Genomic DNA, 9,027 nt, shown 5'->3' on the forward strand with positions numbered 1-9,027 from the left:
CCTCTGCTTGTGCTCTGTCTCTCTCTCTCTCAAAAATAAATAAACATAAAAAAAATTTAAAAAAAATACTATGAAAAATTATATGCCAACAAAGTGAACAATCTGGAAGAAATGGACACTTTCCTAAAAAAAACATACAATCTTCTAAAACTGAACTAGAAAGAAATAGAAAATCTGAACAGACTGATTATAAATAACAAAATGGAATTGGTAATCAAAAAACTACCAAAAAATAAAAGTCCAGGGCCAGATGGATCCACAAGTGAATTCTACCAGACATTTAAAGAAGAATTAATACCTATTTTCCCTAAGCTAGTCCAAAAATAGAAGCAGAAGGAAAGCTTCCAAATATATTCTACAAGGCCAGCATTATTCTGATACCAAAACCAGACAGACACTGAAAAACAAAGAAACAACAATGACAACAAAACACCACAGGCCAATATCCCTGGTAAACATAGATGCAAAAATCTTCAACAAAATATTAGCAAACCACTTACAACAGTACATTAAGAAGATCACTCACCTTAATCAGGTGAGATTTATTCCCAGGAGGCAGGGATGGATCAATACTCACAAATCAATCAATGTCATACACCGCATCGATAAAACAAAGGATAAAAATCATATGATCATCTCAATGAATGTGGGAAAAACATTTGACAGGATTCAACATCCATTCTTGATAAAAAAAAAAAAACTCCCAGCAAACTAGATTTAAAAAAAAAAAAAGAGGTTAGAGTGGAAGAGAGCCAAAGCATAAGAGACTCTTAAAAACTGAGAACAACCTGAGGGTTGATGGGGGGTGGGAGGGAGGGGAGGGTCGGTGTTGGGTATTGAGGAGGGCACCTGTTGGGATGAGCACTGGGTGTTGTATGGAAAACAATTTGACAATAAACTTCATATATTGAAAAAAAAAAGGAAATGTACCTCAACATAATAAAGGCCATATATGAAAAACCCACAGCTAATATCCTCAAAGGCGAAAAACTGAGAGCTTTCTCTCTAAGGCCAGTAACAGACAAAGATGTATACTCTCAACACCTTTATTCCACATAGTACTGACATCCTAGCATCACCAATCAGCCGAGAAAAAGAATTAAGAGGCATCCATATTGGTAAAAAAGTTAAACTATCATTATTGGTACTCAACCTGATACTATACATGGAAAATCCTAAAGATCCACCAAAAAACTACAAGAAATAATAAATGAATTCAGTAAAGTGGTAGGATACAAAGTTAATACCCTGCATTCCTACACATTGACAACAAAGTCCCAGAAAGAGAAATTAAAGACACACAAAACCTCCCTTTACAAGTGCCTTTCTTCTTACCTAACATTCCAACTTGCAAAAAAAAATATGTATATTATATCCTCCAGATTTTTAGATTCTCTGCCATGTTGTATTTTCTGCGGTACATCCCTTTCTCTCAGAGCCCTCCTTCCCAGTCTCCAGCCTAGCATTATACAAGAGCTGTTATGATGTTCATCCCGGGACGTTTTGTCATTACTCCCCTGAGTATTGTCTACCGTTAGCCAGATCCTACATATGTCAGTGTTTCGTTTTCTGACTTCTTTTGCTCGACTGTTGTCATCGTTTTCCTCTGGGGTTTGTTTATGAATTGGGCACTTTGGGTATAAGTGGTGATGAAGGGGCTCTGATTCGGGGTTTCAGGACAGAGCATTATTGGTAGTGAAACACACCCAAGAAGTCAATGTGTATCAAGGTCCTGGGACTAGACCAGTGGGTCCAGAGATGGAGAACTGAATTAATTCCCATTTAGAGCAGATGACGACACAGTATAGACATATTTCCTGCCTTGGTCAGATTTGGCAAGGGTTTGTGTTTGGCCCAGAAATTGAAAAGAGGGAACATATTATGATGAAACTACAAAGAAAGAGGAAATGTAAAAATACTGAAATCTAGGGGTGCCCGGGTGGCTCGGTCAGTCGAGCACCCTACTCTTGATTTTGGCTCAGCTCATGATCTCATGGTTTGTGGGATCCAGCCCCATGTCAAGCTTTGTGCCTGCTTGGGATTCTCTCTCTCTCTCTCTCTCTCTGTCCTTCACCTGCTCGCAATCTCTCTCTCTCTCTCAAAAATTAACAAACATTAGAAAAAATACTGAAAACTTGGAAGCTGAAAGAGCAGACAAGTTACTTTAAAAAATTATTCCGACTCATGATTTCAATACCTAAAACAGTAAATACTATAGTATTCAATTAGCATATTTTGGAGAGTAATGTTTTTGCTGTTATTATTCTCTGTCCTCTGTGCCAAATGAGACCTCCGCAGGGAGGGCTTCCCTGTTTAACACAAACCTTCTCTCCTTCCTCTGCCACCCTTTCCCCCAGCTTTATTCCTGTCCTGAGCACTGTCACTACTTTACGTCACACTACTCATCCATGAATAAATATGTAAAAACATCAACTTAAAAGCATATTACAAAAAATGAGTTGTAGAATATAAGCCACATTAAGGACGAAAATGTGTCCATCATTCGCTCCGCAATAATGCATAGCACACAGTAAATACTCAATTAATTAGCTGAATAAAGAAGTGAATACATAAGTAAGTTAACATTTCTGAACTCCCAGGTAAAAATACTTATTTTATTTTTCAGAGTGAAAGAGGCAGAACCTACCTATGAAATCAACTGCATTGCATTTCTATTTCTGGAGACCAAGTACAATGTGCCCAGGTTGGGGCGGGGATGAGAGTCTGTACCTGTGAGAAGAGATCTGAGCCTCAAAGATGTAGGGGATATATTACCACTTAAGGTTTCAGCAAGACGATTGGAAGAGTGGATGATTTTTTTCCTCAGGTAATTCCTTACGAATACAAGCACATTTGTGAGGATGGGAGAAACATCTGTTTGCTCCAGAGCAAATTAAAGCCGTTGAGAATTCTGAGCATCTCGGCGGGAGTCTTGGAGCTTTCTAACGTTATCAAAGTTTACACATTGGAATGTGGTTTTCCTCCAAAAAAAAAAATATCTTCTCCTTCTCAACACCGTGTGAAATAGTCCTTAATTTCTACCTTTGTAGTATTTTTATTTTATCCCATTTTTATCCAGACACTGTGCAACGTCTTCTGTTGAGAGGCACAAAACATCTACTGGGCGTCTGATTTCATTACCTGAATAATCAAGGATTTCAATTTTTCCCTTGGCTTAGTATTTAACTCTTTTATCATTTCTCACGCACAAATAACAGTGTGATCAACGTGCCAAGTGCATGGATCTTTGTTTATCTCTGTGTCGGGGTCCAGACAGTGGGATCACTGGTTCGAAGCGAATGTACGTATATTTTAAGACTTCAAAAGAAGGATCAAATACATTCGTTCTTGGAAAGAGAATTGTCAAAGTTTGGACAAATTGGTCAAAAGCTTTAGGTCGATGCGTTTAGTCTTTGATAAATGAGGCCTGGAGACTCCCCTGATTTGCTTCATCTTAGAGAAAGCACTAAAGCTCGTGTTACCCACAGATTTCCTGCCCCATCCCCGCCCCCACCCTCAACCTCCAGTCGGGATTCCAAGCCTCTGACTCTTGATCTCAGCTCAGGCCATGACCTCATGGTTTCGTGATTTCGAGCCCCACAACGGGCTCTGTGCTGGCAGCTCAGAGCCTGCTTGAGATTCACTCTCTCTCTCTCTCTCTCTCTTTCTCTCTCTCTCTGCCCCTTCCCCACCCCCCATCTCTCAATAAATAAATAAACATTAAAAAATATGTTTCAAACTCTGTGGTATAAGGCAGTGTCTTTTTCCTAGTACCAATTTGCCCAACACTCTCTTTCCTAAATGTACTTCTTACATAGTTAAAAAACAACAAACAAACAAACAAACAAACAGAAACTCTGTGGGAGGTGGTTATGTCAGCCTACTGCGCAATGTCCTGATCTTTCTTACGACTCAATAAAGGTGTTCTTATTAATGCCAGTATGTAACTGCTGCCCTTTACTGAGCAACGCTGTGATTTTTTCTGAACGAGTTAATAACTTATCCACTAAAGGCACTGACAACATCTGTTATGGTTTGCTGCTACGCTAGATATTCAGGATACAGAACATGCTGGCCACTGACTAATCTCTGCTGGACTGTGACCAAGGCATGACTCCCCAATCTATAAACTAGATTAATATATCTATATACCCTACCTTCCTCCCCAAACTCAAGTTATTAGAATTCAGGTCCTAACCCGATGGGTACAGTCTGAAGAAAGAACTGTCGCTTCTAAAATACATCTCCCTTCTTTTCAACGGCTGTTCTGTGTGCAGGGCGGGGACGTGGGGGACAATAATTAGCGTAGCTCAAATTAGCTTTTTCTGCTCTTAGTACCACTTTTTTGATTTTGTGCTACTCCGTCACTGTTCTGCTCTTAACTTCCAAGAGCCCTTTCCAATCCACAAAAATAGGAAGGAAAAAGGCAGGAGACAAAGTTTTGGTGAGGAAAAGAGGGGCGCCTGGGTGGCCCAGTCGGTTGAGCGTCTGACTTCGGCTCAGGTCAGGATCTCGCAGTCCGTGAGTTCGAGCCCCAGGTCGGGCTCTGTGCTGACAGCTCAGAGCCTGGAGCCTGTTTCAGATTCTGTGTCTCCTTCTCTCTCTCTGCCCCTCCCCCGCTCATGCTCTGTCTCTCTCTGTGTCAAAAATAAAAATAAACATTAAAAAAAAATTTAAAAAAAAGAATGTTTATATTTAAGACCCACATTTTTCTCTCCAGACCATTGCTTCAACTGTGTGTTTTACTAGAGGAAGTGAAAAAAAAGAAAGAGATGTGCGTGCAGGTGAGAACAAAGCAATTCCGAAATTCTCAGTGACACAGTCTGTTTTCTGACACTATATTTTTGCTTGGTGTTTATTACGAAGGTAGATCGCTGAACTTGGCCTCTGCATGCGTAAATCACGCCCTAAGAGTCGCTTCTGTGAAGTTCCGTGTGAGATGCACCGCACACGGTGATTGTGCTTTATTTGTTCAGTAGTGCCTGAAGAAGTGACTAATGCTAGTCTCCACTTTCCAGATCCTTCCAAGAAGAAGAAATTCCAAGAGAGCTACAGTCTCAAGAGAACCGGTAAGAGCCTCTATGCAGGATCAGACACACTGGAGAACTATTTACCTACACTGGTGAGTTCTTGCCTTCAACTCAAGGCTGCCAGACTCCAGGGATTCCCGTTACGGAGTGCCAGTCCACAGTGAAGTTACAATGTCAGAGCTTAGTTTTGTACACAGTGTGGGGGGGGGGGGAAGGATGGTGGTCTAGGCCCCTGGAAATCCAGGTCTCTGCTGTCACCAAAAGAGCATTTCTTGTTTTTTAGGCATTTCAGGATGATCTCACATACAGACTCTTATGGGAAGGAAAATCAGTATTAGCATGAACGTTAACTATCCAGGATTTTTATTTAACTGCTAGAAGACATAAAATAGACACATACTATGAGATTTATAGGACCCCGGGGATCCTAGTCAGTGATGATGTGATAAACATTTGCTTCTTGCGGAGAAGGAACAAGGCTGAAGATTCCTCATCTCTGCATGGTATCATTCCAGGCTGCTTAATTCCAGTCTGTTTCCTCCAGCAACTCAATTCCTAGAAAGTTAGGTGACAATGGAACAGTAGAAAGATCGTTTGATCATAGGTACTGAAATTTTTTTATTGCTATAGGATACGTGTTTCTTATGCTTTCCCTGGGGTTGCTTTTTGTCATTAATAATTTGTTATTTACATTATTTTTATTCTTTTGTGTTTGTTTTTAAGACTTTTTGATCTTAATATAAAATTATACTTTCTATGTGTATGTGGAAGTGTTAATTTTTGAATTTACCCCGAAGTATGTTATATTCAAATGAGGAAGAAAAAATCACATCTGTGAACAAATCTCTGGTTATATAATTTGAGGCATCAGGTTTGCGGATAATGTTTTAAGGACCAGGTGCCCCAAATACAGTCCTCTTCTCTGTGTCTATGATGTTGACAAACCTACTGTAAGTACTGAGGAGAAGTATAACATCCTTGCCATCCAATAAATATAATAGGCAACTGGCTTGAGCTGCTTATAAAGCTGGAGATGCAATTTATGTTCTGTCGTATATTCTCTAATGCGTTTTGGTATAAAATAATTTTTTCCCTTTGTATGCAGCTGTGTATGTTACTTTCATTTTATTTTTATAAAAGATATTTGTATACAATATCTGTTGTCTGATTGATTTCTTTCACTTAGCATAACGCACTCTAGTTCCATCCACATCATTACAAATGGCAAGGTTTCATTTTCGATGGCTGAGTTATATTCCATTGTGTACATATATCGCATCTGCCTCATCCGTATGATTTCACTCGTATGTGGAATTTAAGAAACAAAACAGAATAACAGAAGTAGGGGAGAAGGATAGAGGGAAACAAACCTCAAGAGATTCTTGAAGAGAACAAACTGAGGGTTAATGGAGGGGAGCAGGTGCGGAGATGGGGGAGATGGGTGATGGGCATTAAGGAGGGCACTTGCTGGGATGAGCACTGGGTGTTGCATGTAAGTGATGAAATCACTGAATTCTACTCCTGAAACCAATATTGCCCTTTTAAAATTATTTTTAATTAATTAATTAATTTCACTGATTATTTTCTTTAATTTAAAATATTTTAATGTTTAAATTAAAAAAAATATACATATCTGTCATCAGAATCAGAATCAGACCAAGGACCCTGGGAATGTCTGGAGAGTTAGAGAGTAAAAAAAGAAGACTAGAGAATTGACCTCCCTTCCCCCCCTCCCCCTTTTTTTTTTCCTGAAAAGATAACCATGAATTGCCAGCAATGGCGATAGATGGTGAAACTGAAAATAAAGCAGAGGGACTTGAGAGCGGAGCTGGGCTGGCAGAGAGCAGAGCTGAGGCCCTCAGGGAATAAAGGCAGCCACTGTGTCAAGGAGAAAGTTAATTTGGGCATTGTTTGTGGGAGACAGTAGGGCATAAAAATTCAAGATTATTTTTAAAGATACAAGATGGGAAGCATCTGAGAAAGGAACTAAGGAGGATAAGCAAGAGGTGATAAAACTCATATCCCTTATTTACGGGAAATCATCTCTTTTTTATTATTTTCTCCATCCACCCCCAGCATTTTCATCTGTTTCCGGATTTCTCCTATTTTATAATATTATTTCCTCCTGTTTTGCCTCATTTTATCCTTCTGTCCTGTTTCATGGATGATTTTTTTTTTCAACGTTTATTTATTTTTGGGACAGAGAGAGACAGAGCATGAACGGGGGAGGGGCAGAGAGAGAGGGAGACACAGAATCGGAAACAGGCTCCAGGCTCCGAGCCATCAGCCCAGAGCCTGACGCGGGGCTCGAACTCACGGACCTCGAGATCGTGACCTGGCTGAAGTCGGACGCTTAACCGACTGCGCCACCCAGGCGCCCCCATGGATGATTTTTAAAGTTACCTTTTAATTTTCCTATTCAAAAATGTGTTCCTGGCATCATTCATTTTCAATAAACGTTTGCTGTTTTCTAAAGTCTTCTTGTATCACATCCTATTCTTGGGCATAGGTACAAAATCATATCTTACTTCTCTGAGGTTTTAAAAATTGTCTTTTCAATTCAACATTATTGAAGTATAATTAAAATACAAAATAATACACCCACCCACTTTAAGTGTACAGTTCATTGTATTTAACAAACATAAACCTGTGTAACCATCAAAATGAAGATATACAATATTTTTGCCAATTCAAAAAGATACCTGGTGTGCTTTTTTTTTAAAGTTATTTATTTTGAGAGAGAGAGTGTGTGTGTGAGTGGGGGAGGGGCACACAGAGAGAGAGAGAGAGAGAGAGAGAGAAAGAATCCCAAGCAGGATTTGCACTGTCAGCGCAGTGCCTGATGTGGGGCTGAAACTCATGAGCCATGAGATCGCGACCTGAGCCGAGATCAAGAGTCATATGCTTAACCGGCTGAGCCACCGAGGCTCCCTACTTTGTATGACTTTTAATCAAAAGGCTGGTACCTACTTCCTCTAACCACCTCTCTCCCTTTCAGCCCCCTCGCCCCATTTTTGAGTGACGTTTTATCCTTTGGGAGGAACAAGGCTATGATATAGCAACTACTGTCTCTGTCTCCTGTGTGTCTATTGTTACAAATTTATTTGGAGACATCAGATGCATTAATTTTCTATAATAAAATTTCTTTTTTTTTAAATTTTTTTTAATGTTTATTTATTTTTGAGACAGAGACAGAGCATGAACAGGGGAGGGTCAGAGAGAGGGAGACACAGAATCGGAAACAGGCTCCAGGCTCTGAGCTGTCAGCACAGAGCCTGACGCGGGGCTTGAACTCACGGACCGCGAGATCATGACCTGAGCCGAAGTTGGCCGCTTAACCGACTGAGCCACCCAGGCGCCCCTATAATAAAATTTCTTAATCAGGGTTCCCCAAAAGTAAACAAAAGATGAAACACACACACACACAAAACCTTCCCTTTCAAAGTTACCCCCACCGCCATCACCACCAACTTTAGCCCCTGGTAATCACTAATCTACTTTCTGTCGTCCTGCACTATTCTGCCTGCTCTTGAACCTTATATAAATGGGTTTTTATGACTGGTTCCTTTCATTAAGCATGTTTTTGAGATTAATTCGCATTATGTGTTATTAGTAGCTAATTCCTTATCGTTGCTGAGTAGTATTCCGTAGTATGAATGCACAAAATATTTTTCCATTCACCTGTAGGTGGACATTTCGGTGGCTTCCAGATTGGGGCTAATATAAATAAAGCTACTATGATGTTCAAGTCTTTATGTAGACATATTTTTTTAAATCTCTTATCAGGGGACACCTGGATGGCTCAGTTGGTTAAGCATCTGACTTTGGCTCAGGTCCTGATCTCAGAGTTTGTGGGTTTGAGCCCTGCATCAGGTTCTGTGCTGAAAATTCAGAGCCTAGAGCCTCCTTCAGATTCTGTGTCTCCCTCGCCTTCCTCTTTCTCTCTCTCTGCCCCTCCCTTGCTCTCTCTCTCTCTCAAAAATAAATAAACATTTAA

Source organism: Lynx canadensis, chromosome B4, assembly GCF_007474595.2.
Source record: "Lynx canadensis isolate LIC74 chromosome B4, mLynCan4.pri.v2, whole genome shotgun sequence".
NCBI classification, from domain to species: Eukaryota; Metazoa; Chordata; class Mammalia; order Carnivora; family Felidae; genus Lynx; species Lynx canadensis.